This window comes from Ranitomeya variabilis, chromosome 5 (assembly GCF_051348905.1).
Source record: "Ranitomeya variabilis isolate aRanVar5 chromosome 5, aRanVar5.hap1, whole genome shotgun sequence".
NCBI lineage: Eukaryota > Metazoa > Chordata > Amphibia > Anura > Dendrobatidae > Ranitomeya > Ranitomeya variabilis.
The window spans coordinates 158,080,413-158,094,954 of record NC_135236.1 but is presented as its reverse complement, the minus strand read 5'-3'; the positions used below and the strand labels follow the sequence as shown (position 1 = coordinate 158,094,954).

The following is a 14,542-nucleotide window of genomic DNA, read 5'->3' as shown; positions in this document are numbered from 1 at the left end:
CCCTGACCAATCACAAGCCGGGACTTCACGTAACCAAGTAAAAGCGCGAAATTTAAACAAACAACGCTGCCGGTTCCCTCGCTGAGATCCCGGCTGCGTCGGACAGGTGAGTATAGCGATATTTTTTATTTTAATTCTCTTTTTTACACATTATTACATTAATGTTGTTGCGATACCCGATACCCGATACCACAAAAGTATCGGATCTCGGTATCGGAAATTCCGATACAGCAAGTATCGGCCGATACCCGATACTTGCAGTATCGGAATGCTCAACACTAGCCATCAAATGTCCTTGTGGTCTTGTATATGTGGGAGAAACCACTCAGGCAGTCAGGGATAGAATTTCACAGCATAAATCAAACATTAGATGTAACAAAACACAATTACCACTTCCATTCCACTTCCACAAAATGGGTCACAGTGTAACGCAGTTAAGATTCCAGGTTTTGGAACAAATTGAACCATCCAGAAGGGGACAGGACAGGATAAAAATTCCGAAGAAAAGGGAAGCATTTTGGATTTATTTTTTACAGACCCTGGAACCAAAAGGTCTGAATAGATACTACGACATAGCGAGTTTTCTTTAATGTGTGGCTCTTTGGTTATAATGATGCCACCATTGATATTTATATGTACAGTGTTATGCATTGCAATACATATTCCATTTGCACTAATGCTTGTTTTCTCATTCCTTTCAGAACCGGTAGACTCTCCCTTTGTCACTATCCTCTTCTGTCAATCACATGGTACAGTATGTCGTCCCTCCCGTACATTTTTTTTTGCATAATAGTCTCATTTCCATAATAGGGCACGATACCTAAGCTGCATAACAAATGCTATTGCCAAGGGCAATATAACCAAAACAATCAGTGCGTACACACTCTGCTTTCAGGACCTTACTACTCCTATTGTCACATGGTTGCACATTGCTAAACTATATAGCAGGACCTTCCACCTGCCGTGGTCTTGTGATCTCATCCAGATCACATGACCTGACACACCTGACCAATGCACTTCCTGGTTTTACCAGGCTATAAAAAGCCGGTCTGTGCAATAGACCAACAGCGCATCTCACAGGTGACGCAGCTCACCATATTCCCTGCACCAGGACACATGATTTATTTATCAAGCGAAAAACAGGTACTACAACTCCTTTGAATCCATATGACCACTTTGTCCACTCTATATGTGGCTTTTTTTTCATACTGAGCCACTATCCTTTATTACAGAATATACAACGGGTTATCCTATTTACCCTATCAGCTACATTGGACTACATTTACCCGGTCTGTTTAACAGACCCACAGCACTGTTAATTTTCCTTGTGCTAGGACACATGGTTCCCTAAACAAGCAACATACAGGTACGGCCGTTACAAAACCTTATGGCCACTAAAATGCGCATAATCAAATTTACTACATACTGTACTACTAACTTGTGTGACAGAACATATACAGGTTATTCTATTAACCCTTTCCTCAACCCTCCAGGTATCTGGTGACTACCTACCCCCAACTCTTATTATGCGGGATCTGTTATGACCTGGTGGTTACGGAGTAGTACTGAGATGACCTGGTGGGTAAAACTAATCATGGACAAGCTCAGAGGAGGTGGCAGCTCTACAGACAGTAATCACCTATATGACCTAGTGATTACAGAGCAGCACTGAAATGACCTAGTGGGTAAAACAAATAATGTACTAGCTCTGAGGAGGTGGTAACTTTACTGACCGCAATCCCTACTCCTAACACCAACACTAGAAATAGCCGTGGAGCGTTCCTATCTCTGCCTAGACGCCTCTTCACTGCCTAAGAACTAGCTACCCCTGAAGATGGAAACGGAAAACTATCTCGCCTCAGAAAAAACCCCAAAGGAAAGATAGCCTCCCACAAATATTGACGGTGAGTGAAGAGGGAAATGACAAACTCAGAAATGAAACTAGATTTTAGCAAAGGAGGCCACTACTATCTAAATAGACAGAGAAAGAAAAGGCTACTGTGCGGTCAGTATAAAAACTAAATGTCCACGCAGAGTTTACAAAAATAACCTCCACACCGACTCACGGTGTGGAGGGGCAAATCTGCAACCCCAGAGCTTCCAACTAGCCGGAATATTTCATGATGACAACTGGACAAAAGAGACATAACTTAACCCCTTCCCGACATGTGACGGTATAGTACGTCACATGTCGGGACCCCCGCTTTGATGTGCGCTCCGGCGGTGAGCGCACATCAAAGTCGCGACATGTCAGCTGTTTTTTACAGCTGACATGTGCGCACAATAGCGGCGGGTGAAATCGCGATCACCCGCCGCTATTAACTAGTTAAATGCCGCTGTCAAACGCAGACAGCGGCATTTAACTACCGCATCCGGCCGTGCGGCCGGATATGAGCGCATCGCCGACCCCCGTCACATGATCGGGGGTCGGCGATGCTTGTACATTGTAACCATAGAGGTCCTGGAGACCTCTATGGTTACTGATCGCCGGTGGCTGTGAGCGCCACCCTGTGGTCGGCGCTCACAGCACACCTGCATTTTAGCTACATAACAGCGATCTGATGATCGCTGTTATGTAGCAGAGCCAATCGGGCTGTGCCTGCTTCTAGCCTCCCATGGAGGCTATAGAAGCATGGTAATAGTTAAAAAAAAAAGTAAAAAAAAATGTGAAAAAAATAAAAAAAATATAAAAGTTTAAATCACCCCCCTTTCGCCCCAATCAAAATAAATCAATAAAAAACCCCAACCTACACATATTTGGTATCGCCGCGTTCAGAATCGCCCGATCTATCAATAAGAAAAAGCATTTACCTGATCGCTAAACGGCGTAATGAGAAAAAAAATCGAAACGCCAGATTTACGTTTTTTTGGTCACCACGACATTGCATTAAAATGCAATAACGGGCGATCAAAAGAACGTATCTGCACCAAAATGCTATCATTAAAAATGCCAGCTCAGCACGCAAAAAATAAGCCCTCACCTAACCCCAGATCACGAAAAATGGAGACGCTACGAGTATCGGAAAATGGCGCAATTTTGTTTTGTTTTGTTTTTTGCAAAGTTTGGAATTTTTTTTCACCACTTAGGTGAAAAATAACCCAGTCATGTTAGGTGTCTATGAACTCGTACTGACCTGGAGAATCATAATGGCAGGTCAGTTTTAGCATTTAGTGAACCTAGCAAAATAGGCAAGCAAAAAACAAGTGTGGGATTGCACTTTTTTTGCAATTTCACTGCACTTGGAATTTTTTTCCCGTCTTCTAGTACACGACATGGTAAAACCAATGATGTTGTTCAAAAGTACAACTCATCCCGCAAAAAATAAGCCCTCACATGGCCAAATTGACGGAAAAATAAAAAAGTTATGGCTCTGGGAAGGAGGGGAGCGAAAAACGAAAACGGAAAAAGCTCCGGGGGTGAAGGGGTTAAACTGAACAAAAGGCCATAGGCAGGGAAACACCCAAAAACTAGCAGAACTTATCTTAAGCTGAAATGGACTGGCCAACAGAGAACTTCCAGTAAAAGACTGAATCCACAGGAAGTAACATTGACAGCTGGCATCAACTACAGCCTAAAGCCCAGTTAAATAACAAGGCCAGGGCACCGATTAGTGAAAGCAGCTGCTAAGTTCCACTTGAAACCACCAGAGGGAGCCCAAGAGCAGAACTCCCAAAAATACCGTTCATGACCACAGGATGGAGCCCAAGAACGGAATTCACAACAGTACCCCCCCCTTGAGGAGGGGTCACCGAACCCTCACCAGAGCCCCCAGGCCGATTGGGACGAACCAAATGAAATGCACTTACCAAATCGGCAGCATGGACATCGGAAGCAAAAACCCAAGAGTTATCCTCCTGGCCATAACCCTTCCACTTGACCAGATACTGAAGTTTCCGCCTTGAAAGACGAGAATCCAAAATCTTCTCCACCACATACTCCAGCTCCCCCCCAACCAACATCGGAGCAGGAGGGTCAACGAAGGGAACCACGGGCACCACATATCTCCGCAACAAAGATCTATGGAACACATTATGAATGGAAAACGAAGTTGGAAGGGCCAAAAGAAAAGACACCGGATTGATAATTTCCGAAATCCTATAAGGACCAATAAAACGAGGTTTGAACTTAGGGGAAGAGACCTTCATAGGAACACGACGAGAAGACAACCAGACCAAATCCCCAACCCGAAGCCGGGGACCAACGCACCGACGGCGGTTAGCAAAACGTTGAGCCTTTTCCTGAGACAATGTCAAATTGTCCACCACATGAGTCCAAATCCGCTGCAACCTGTCCACCACAGAATCTACCCCAGGACAGTCCGAAGGGTCAACCTGCCCTGAAGAAAAGCGAGGATGAAAACCAAAATTACAAAAAAAAGGTGAAACCAAGGTAGCAGAACTAGCCCGATTATTAAGGGCAAACTCGGCCAACGGCAAGAAGGTAACCCAATCATCCTGATCAGCCGACACAAAGCATCTCAAATAGGTTTCCAAGGTCTGATTGACTCGCTCCGTCTGTCCATTTGTCTGAGGGTGAAACGCCGAAGAAAAAGACAAATTAATGCCCATTCTACCACAAAAGGACCGCCAAAACCTAGAAACAAACTGGGTACCTCTGTCAGACACAATATTCTCCGGAATACCATGCAAACGAACCACATGATGGAAAAACAAAGGAACCAAATCAGAGGAGGAAGGCAACTTAGGCAAAGGTACCAAATGGACCATCTTAGAAAACCGGTCACAAACCACCCAGATGACAGACATCTTCTGAGAAACAGGAAGATCAGAAATAAAATCCATGGAAATATGCGTCCAGGGCCTCTCAGGGATAGGCAAAGGCAAAAGCAACCCACTAGCATGAGAACAGCAGGGCTTAGCCCGGGCACAGATCCCACAGGACTGCACAAAGGAACGTACATCCCGTGACAAAGAAGGCCACTAAAAGGACCTGGCAACCAAATCTCTGGTACCAAAGATCCCAGGATGACCAGCCAACACTGAACAATGAATCTCAGAAATCACCTTACTAGTCCATCTATCAGGAACAAACAATTTCCCCACAGGACAGCGGTCGGGTCTATCAGCCTGAAACTCCCGAAGCACCCGCCGTAAATCAGGGGAGATAGCAGAAAGAATCACCCCCTCCTTGAGAATACCAGCCGGCTCATGGACTCCAGGAGAATCAGGCAAAAAACTCCTAGACAGGGCATCAGCCTACACATTCTTAGATCCCGGAAGATACGAGACCACAAAATCAAAATGGGAGAAAAACAAAGACCACCGAGCCTGTCTAGGATTCAACCGCTTGGCTGATTCAAGGTAAATCAGATTCTTATGATCGGTCAAGACCACAACACGATGCTTGGCTCCCTCAAGCCAATGTCGCCACTCCTCGAATGCCCACTTCATAGCCAACAACTCCCGATTGCCGACATCATAATTACGCTCAGCAGGCGAAAACTTTCTTGAGAAGAAAGCACACGGTTTCAACACAGAGCCATCAGAACTTCTCTGAGACAGAACAGCTCCTGCCCCAATCTCAGAAGCGTCAACCTCAACCTGAAAAGGGAGAGAAACATCTGGCTGACGCAACACAGGGGCAGAAGTAAAACGACGCTTAAGCTCCTGAAAGGCCTCCACAGCCGCAGAGGACCTATTCACCACATCTGCACCATTCTTGGTCAAATCGGTCAGAGGTTTAACCACAGTAGAAAAATTAGCAATGAAGCGGCGATAAAAATTAGCAAAGCCCAAAAACTTCTGAAGGCTCTTCACAGATGTGGGCTGCGTCCAATCATAAATAGCCTGGACCTTAACAGGGTCCATTTCAGTAGCCGAGGGAGAAAAAATGAACCCCAGAAAAGAAACCTTCTGAACTCCAAAAAGGCACTTAGACCCCTTCACAAACAGTGTATTAGTACGAAGAATCTGAAATACCATCCTGACCTGCTTCACATGAGACTCCCAATCATCGGAAAAAAACAAAATATCGTCCAAATATACAATCATAAATTTATCCAGACACTCCCGAAAAATATCATGCATAAAGGACTGAAACACAGATGGAGCATTAGAGAGCCCGAAAGGCATCACAAGATATTCAAAATGGCCTTCGGGCGTATTAAATGCTGTTTTCCATTCATCACCCTGTTTGATGCGGACCAGATTATACGCCCCTCGAAGGTCAATCTTGGTAAACCAGCTAGCCCCTTTAATCCGAGCAAACAAATCAGAGAGCAAAGGCAAAGGGTACTGGAATTTGACCGTGATCTTTTTGAGAAGGCGATAATCTATACAGGGCCTCAAGGAGCCATCCTTCTTGGCAACAAAAAAGAATCCCGCTCCCAACGGTGACGAAGACGGGCGAATATGCCCCTTCTCCAAGGACTCCTTTACATAAGTTCGCATAGCGGCATGCTCTGGCACAGACAGATTGAAAAGTCGACCCTTAGGGAACTTACAGCCAGGAATCAAATTAATAGCGCAATCACAGTCCCTATGAGGAGGCAGAGGACTGGATTTAGGCTCCTCAAATATATCCTGGAAATCCGACAAAAACTCAGGAACTTCAGAAGAAGGGGACGAGGAAATTGACATCAGAGGAATGTCACTATGTATCCCCTGACAATCCCAACTAGTCACAGACATAGATTTCCAATCCAGTACTGGATTATGTACCAGTAACCATGGAAACCCCAGCACAACCACATCATGCAAATTATGCAACACCAAAAAACGAATATTTTCCTGATGTGCTGGAGCCATGTTCATGGCTAACTGTGTCCATTACTGAGGTTTATTCTTGGCCAATGGCATAGCATCAATCCCCCTTAAGGGAATAGGACTCTGCAAAGGCTCCAAGGAAAAACCACAGCGCTTGGCAAATTCTATGTCCATTAAGTTCAGTGCAGCGCCAGAATCCACAAATGCCATTACAGAAAAGGACGACAATGAGCAAATCAGGGTAATAGACAAGAGAAATTTAGGCTGTACAGTTCTGATGGTAACCGAACTAGCAACCCTCATAGTTCGCTTCGGGCAATCAGAGATAGCATGAGTAGCGTCACCACAGTAAAAACACAGCCCATTCTGACGTCGGAACTCCTGCCGTTCTGCTCTTGTCAAAACTCTATCACATTGCATAGGCTCAGAACTCTGTCCAGAGGACACCGCCATATGGTGCACAACCTTACGTTCACGTAGGCGCCGATCAATCTGAATGGCCAGAGACATTGATTCGTTCAAACCAGCAGGCGTGGGAAACCCCACCATAACATCTTTAAGAGCTTCAGAAAGACCCTTTCTGAAAATAGCCGCCAGGGCATCCTCATTTCATTTTGTAAGCACAGACCACTTCCTAAATTTCTGACAATATATTTCTGCCGCTTCCTGACCCTGACACACAGCCAGCAACATTTTTTCTGCCTGATCCACAGAATTGGGTTCGTCATAAAGCAATCCAAGTGCTTGAAAAAATGAATCTACATTGAGCAATGCAGGATTCCCTGGCTCAAGGGAGAATGCCCAATCCTGCGGGTCACCACGCAGCAGAGAAATAACAATCTTCACCTGCTGAATGGGGTCACCAGAGGAACGGGGTCTCAGAGCAAAAAACAATCTGCAATTATTTTTAAAATTCAAAAACCTAGATCTATCCCCAGAAAACAAATCAGGGATAGGAATTCTAGGCTCAGAAACAGGAGTTTGAACAACATAATCTTGGATACTCTGTACCCTTGCAGCGAGATGATCAACACGCGCAGACAGACCCTGAACTTCCATATCAGTACCAAGCTCCTGCACTATCCAAAAATCAAGGAGAAAAAAAAGACGAAACAAGCAACAAGAAAAAAAAAAACTATGACTCAGAACTTTCTCTTCCCTCTTTTGAGATGCATTTAACACTTTGTGGGCCAGCTGTACTGTTATGACCTGGTGGTTACAGAGTGGTACTGAGATGACCTGGTGGGTAAAACCAATCATGGACAAGCTCAGAGGAGGTGGCAGCTCTACAGACAGTAATCACCTATATGACCTAGTGATTACGGAGCAGCACTGAAATGACCTAGTGGGTAAAACAAATAATGTACTAGCTCTGAGGAGGTGGTAACTTTACTGACCGCAATCCCTACTCCTAACACCAACACTAGAAATAGCCGTGGAGCGTTCCTATCTCTGCCTAGACGCCTCTTCACAGCCTAAGAACTAGCTACCCCTGAAGATGGAAACGGAAAACTATCTTGCCTCAGAGAAACCCCCAAAGGAAAGATAGCCCCCCACAAATATTGACGGTGAGTGAAGAGGGAAATGACAAACTCAGAAATGAAACTAGATTTTAGCAAAGGAGGCCATTACTATCTAAATAGACAGAAAGAAAAGGCTACTGTGCGGTCAGTATAAAAACTAAATGTCCACGCAGAGTTTACAAAAATAACCTCCACACCGACTCACGGTGTGGAGGGGCAAATCTGCAACCCCAGAGCTTCCAACTAGCCGGAATATTTCATGATGACAAGCTGGACAAAAGAGACATAACTTAAACTGAACAAAAGGTCATAGGCAGGGAAACACCCAAAAACTAGCAGAACTTATCTTAAGCTGAAATGGACTGGCCAACAGAGAACTTCCAGGAAAAGACTGAATCCACAGGAAGGAACATTGACAGCTGGCATCAACTACAGCCTAAAGCCCAGTTAAATAACAAGGCCAGGGCACCGATTAGTGAAAGCAGCTGCTAAGTTCCACTTGAAACCACCAGAGGGAGCCCAAGAGCAGAACTCCCAAAAATACCATTCATGACCACAGGATGGAGCCCAAGAACGGAATTCACAACAGGGATCTTTCTAAAGAACACTGATCTTCCGGCTCTATTCTTTGCTATACTGGCAGAAATACCTCCTATTTTGACTTTTCCATGGGACACCGTTGTATCCTTTATATGTCATTGCTATGCTAGAAGCTCTTCTAAAAATCTAGCTAAAAGATTGATATAGATGTTATGTTGTTAATAGCTGTGACTCTGAATATTTTCTCCCTGACTGTATTAAGGCTGATAATGTATTGAAGATAGGACATTCTACTATTGTCTATACAACGATGTCAATCGATTTTTATGTTCGTCACCACCACTTTATTTTGATGTATTTGCATTTGTCACTTCTTTGACACATATTTCTTTTGTATATCTCCTTAGTGTCTGATGAAGGTCTATACCCAGACTGAAAACGTTAAATTGATCATTGTATGCAAAATAAATTGGAACCTTTTTTTCAAACAATACATTTTTGAGTGCCAAGTTTTTTTTTACTTATATTGATTTTGGGATGTATACCCTACTTTTGCACCTATTTCAATCACCTTGAGATCCGTATATAATCCATTGCAATACCACTGAACCTACAGCCAGACATGGTTGTGTGTGACAATAGCCAGAACCTGGTGGTGGCTCTGAGGGGGGGTACATACTATGCCTGGCCCATGTGCTTAACCTTGTCGTTCAACATTTTCTCAAAAGCTACTCAGAGCTGCCAGATCTGTTAGTTAAAATATGCCGCTTGTGTGCCAATTTTAGAAAGTCATCTACAGCTTCAGCCACACTTGCCGTGCTTCAGCAGTGTTTGCAGCTTCCGGCTCACCGACTGGTGTGTGATGTCCCCATGAGTTGGAACTCTACACTGCATATGTTGGAAAGGATTTGTGAGTAGTGTTGAGCATTCCGATACCGCAAGTATCGGGTATCGGCCGATACTTGCGGGTATCGGAATTCCGATACCGAGATCCGATACTTTTGTGGTATCGGGTATCGGTATCGAAACAACATTAATGTAATAATGTGTAAAAGAGAGAATTAAAATAAAAAATATTGCTATACTCACCTCTCCGACGCAGCCTGGACCTCAGCGAGGGAACCGGCAGCATTGTTTGCTTAAAATTCGCGCATTTACTTCCTTACGTGAAGTCCCGGCTTGTGATTGGTCGCGTGCCGCCCATGTGGCCGCGACGCGACCAATCACAGCAAGCCGTGACGTAATTTCAGGTCCTTCAGGATTTTAAAATTACGTTCTGGCTTGTGATTGGTCGCGTCGCGGTCACATGGGTGACGCGACCAATCACAAGCCGTGACGTCACGGGAGGCAGGACACGCGTGCATTTTAAAATGCGCACGTGTCCTGCCTCCCGTGACGTCCCGGCTTGTAATTGGTCGCGTCGCCCATGTGGCCGCGACGCGACCAATCACAGCAAGCCATGACGTAATTTTAGGTCCTTCAGGATTTTAAAATTACATTCTGGCTTGTGATTGGTCGCGTCGCGGTCACATGGGCGACGTGACCAATCACAAGCCGTGACGTCACGGGAGGCAGGACACGCGCGCATTTTAAAATGCGCGCATGTCCTGCCTCCCGTGACGTCACGGCTTGTGATTGGTCGCGTCGCCCATGTGACCGCGACGCGACCAATCACAAGCCAGAACGTAATTTTAAAATCCTGAAGGACCTAAAATTACGTCACGGCTTGCTGTGATTGGTCGCGTCGCGGCCACATGGGTGGCACGCGACCAATCACAAGCCGGGACTTCACGTAAGGAAGTAAACGCGCGAATTTTAAGCAAACAACGCTGCCGGTTCCCTCGCTGAGGTCCAGGCTGCGTCGGAGAGGTGAGTATAGCAATATTTTTTATTTTAATTCTTTCTTTTACACATTAATATGGATCCCAGGGCCTGAAGGAGAGTTTCCTCTCCTTCAGACCCTGGGAACCATCAGGGATACCGTCCGATACTTGAGTCCCATTGACTTGTATTGGTATCGGGTATCGGTATCGGATTGGATCCGATACTTTGCCGGTATCGGACGATACTTTCCGATACCGATACTTTCAAGTATCGGACGGTATCGCTCAACACTATTTGTGAGCCGAAGAGAGCAGTTTTTGACTACCAGCCTCAACAAGGCCATTGTTATTCAGTTCAGACTCCACACATAAGACCTCAATAGTGACATGGATGTCAGACATATGTATAATACTACAAAACTTTGAGGACTCCACCAAGATGGTGAGCGGCGATGACACCATAATTAACATCACCGTCCTGCTTCTCTGCATTCTGAAAAGCTCTCTGCTCACAATGAAAGAGGATGCATTGCTGCCGGAGCACGAGGACATGGAGCAAAGAACCATACAGTGATTACTAGTGATGAGCAAGCACTAAAATGCTTGGGTGCTCGTTGCACGGGTCGAGCAAATTGGAATATTCGGGTACTCGACCCGAGCAACAAGCCCAATGTAAGTCTATGGGAAACCCAAGTATTTTTACCGTGATCCCGCCGGGGGTCCTTTTAAGGTCTAAGAACATATGAAAATGATGGAAACACTGTTCAAATGACATGGGAACATAATGGGGATCACCCCCGGAAGCATTTCTGACTCCAAGGTCACAGATGTAAGCAATGTTGTCAGAGTTTTACGCCATTTTTACAGGTGCACCGAAAAACATACAAAAACGAACCCAAAATGGATTTTGCTGGGAAATATGTTAAGGTACATCCTTTCCAGGGTAATGACTTGAATATATGCAAAATAATTAACCCTAGACCAAAATGTTCCTCCACCACTATGTTTACACGCAGCGTTTTTGATGCGTTTTTCAAATTTAACATTGCTTTCAACCAATGCAAATGCATTCACTGGGAAATGTCATTGTAACATTTAACTACCCTAGCTGACCATGTGGTGTGTGACACATAAGGAGACACATCTTGTTTCATTTTTGAAGGAGGGACTCTAAAAGACACAAAGCCTATTTTTAGTGAGGCATCAGGCAGCATTAATATTCTTAAAGGGCCATTATTAAACAGTGGGTCTCTTATGCTGTTATTGCCTATGCAGTGAGTGGCTGGGCTGCCAAGAATTGCAAAGCACCCCAATACCCCTTTACAAGAGGTACAGGAGGGCTTCCTGAAAAAATGTTGCATTGAATGCAAGGCCTGCCCTGCTACCAAGTCATATGCACCACAATAAGCCTTTGAACCCAGGTAATGGATGGCCACAGGAAAACCCACTTCACATTCTTCAGTTGGTCCTGCCATACTGTTTTCTTATGTATTAACTGCAAGGCCTGCCCTGCTACCAAGTCATATGCACCCCAATAAGCCTTTGAACCCAGGTACTGGCTGGCCACAGGAAAACCCACTTCACATTCTTCTGTTGGTCCTGCCATACTGTTTCCTTATGCATTGAATGCAAGGGCCGCCTTGACCCAAATTTGCACGCACCCCAATCCCCCTTGGAAGAAACATGGAGGAGGGCCTCATAAAAAAACTGTCCTATTACAAAGGAACATGGTCTCCTAGACTTGTAATGCCCATACACTAAGTGTATGGGCTGACAATCATTTCCCCATGGGGGATACATTTTAAAAAAATATTTAATTGGTATCACAGACACCCTTGCCAAAAAATTGATGGAGAATGAGGAAACATTGATGAAGGCCTAATTAAAAACTAGGCACAATACACACTAGTGAGTGGTTTGTGTACGAAGTAAAATATGAGCTGACGAGCAAGATCCCCGGCCCGCGGCCAAGCTCATGTGCAGGATTAAGCCCCACAAAGACCTCCTGGACAGGTACAGCAGCCCCAAGGACCCCAGCCAGCTGTCAGATCTCAGCAGACAGCGCCTGAGCCTTTGCTCATCGAAAGAGGGTGCCAGAGAGGTCTGCCAGCAGCGGCAGCAGAGAAACCCTCACCTGAGGTTCTGCAGGTGTCAGCTGGACTTGCAGAAGGGTCTATCGGGGAACGGGGTGGCCATAGGCGTGACCTCCACGACGTCAGGGTGAACACCTGGCAGACTATCGAATACGTCCAAAAATCGAAAGCTGGCACCTCTGGAACCAAGATTGCTCTTGTGACCAACCACATCAAGCTGGTGTCCTGACCACAGTGGGCCCTGTACGAGTATCACGTTGACTTCAACCCCACCATGGAGTCCAAGCGTTTGCGGTATGGCCTCCTGTACCAGCATGAAGAACCATCAGGAAGGCACGGGTGTTTGATGGAACCGTGTTGTTTTTGAATATGGTCACCGAGGTGTTCAGCCAAACTCGAAATGGAGAAAGCGTGCGGATAACAATCACCCTGACCAATGAGCTTCCACCGACCTCACCCACCTGCTTCCATTTCGAGAAAATGTTCCAAAGACTCCTGAAGATAATGGATAAGAAGCAGATAGGATGCAACTATTACAACCCGAGCGACACCACCGAAGTCAGAGCCCACGATTTGCCATCTGCCTGGGATTTTCCACCTCCTTCCTCCAGTACGGGTCCAGCATCATGTTGAGCATTGATGTCAGCCATAAAGTCCTCAGGAATGAGACTGTGCATGACATCATTAGCAGACTCTTCTCCTCTTGTGGCCCTCAGCGGTTCCAGGACCCCTTCTGCAAGGAGCTGATCGGACAGATCGCCCTCACCAAGCCCAACACTAAAACCTACCATTTAGATGAGATCGCCAGGAACATGACTACAGTGTCCACGTTCAAGATGGCAGACAGAAGCGAGATCTGCTTTGTGGACTACTATAAGAAACAATACAATGAACAAGTGAAAGACATGATCCAGCCACTAATTGTAAACATCCCCCGGAGGTCCAAGCCAGGAGCCACAGACGGAGCCATCGTACTGGTGCCAGAGTTCTGTAACCCAACAGGTCTAACCGACAGAATGAGAAACGACTTCAACGTCATGAAAGACCTGGCCGTTCACACCCGCATACCACCAGAACCAGAAGTTGAGAAGTTCATGAACTACATACATAAGGATGAGAGCGTTCAGAAAGAGATACATGACTGGGGAATGAATTTCGATACCGAAATGCTATAGTTCGAAGGGAGAATCACACCTCCGGAAATAAATCGTGCAAAAAGACAAATCTGCTGAATATAATCCACAGTTTGCTGATTGGTTGCGAGAGCAGAGGGGACCCGTCCTGATCAGCCCACGAGATATGAATAATTGGCTGCTCTTTTACACCTGGAGAAAATAGGACGTGGCGAACGTTCTTCTGCAGAACCTATTCAAGATCCCATAGCAAATGCGCATCAAGATGAAGCGGGTGGTGTTGCTTGAAATCAAGGACTTTTTGGGGGGGTTTAGGTAAATATTAGAAAAAAAAGAGTTGAACAAAGCTAGCAGGCAGAACTATGCAACTTATGCCTGCAAAGCTACAATTTTTCCACCACAGATACAACAGGACTCAGCGTGACATAACAGACTGTACACATATTTTTTTTATTTTTTTCTGATTTTTAAAAACAAAATAAAAATGAGATGAACAAGGCTAGCAGACAGAACTATGCAACTTATGCCTGCGAAGCTACGATTTTTCCACTACAGATATACCAGGCCTCAGAGTGACATAACAGACTGTATAATTTTTTTTTTCTGATTTTTTTGAAAAAAATTAAAATGAGTGGAACAAGGCTAGCAGACAGAACTATGCAACTTATGCCTGCAAAGCAACAGTTTTTCCACCACAGCTATAA

The 14,542-nt window shown here is 45.2% G+C and overlaps 1 pseudogene; it reads left to right on the top strand.

Moving 5' to 3' along the window:
- The window catches only part of LOC143774900 (piwi-like protein 1 pseudogene), a 29,319-nt pseudogene extending 15,162 nt beyond the window's left edge, over positions 1–14,157 (top strand).
- The last annotated feature ends 385 nt before the right edge of the window (positions 14,158–14,542 follow it).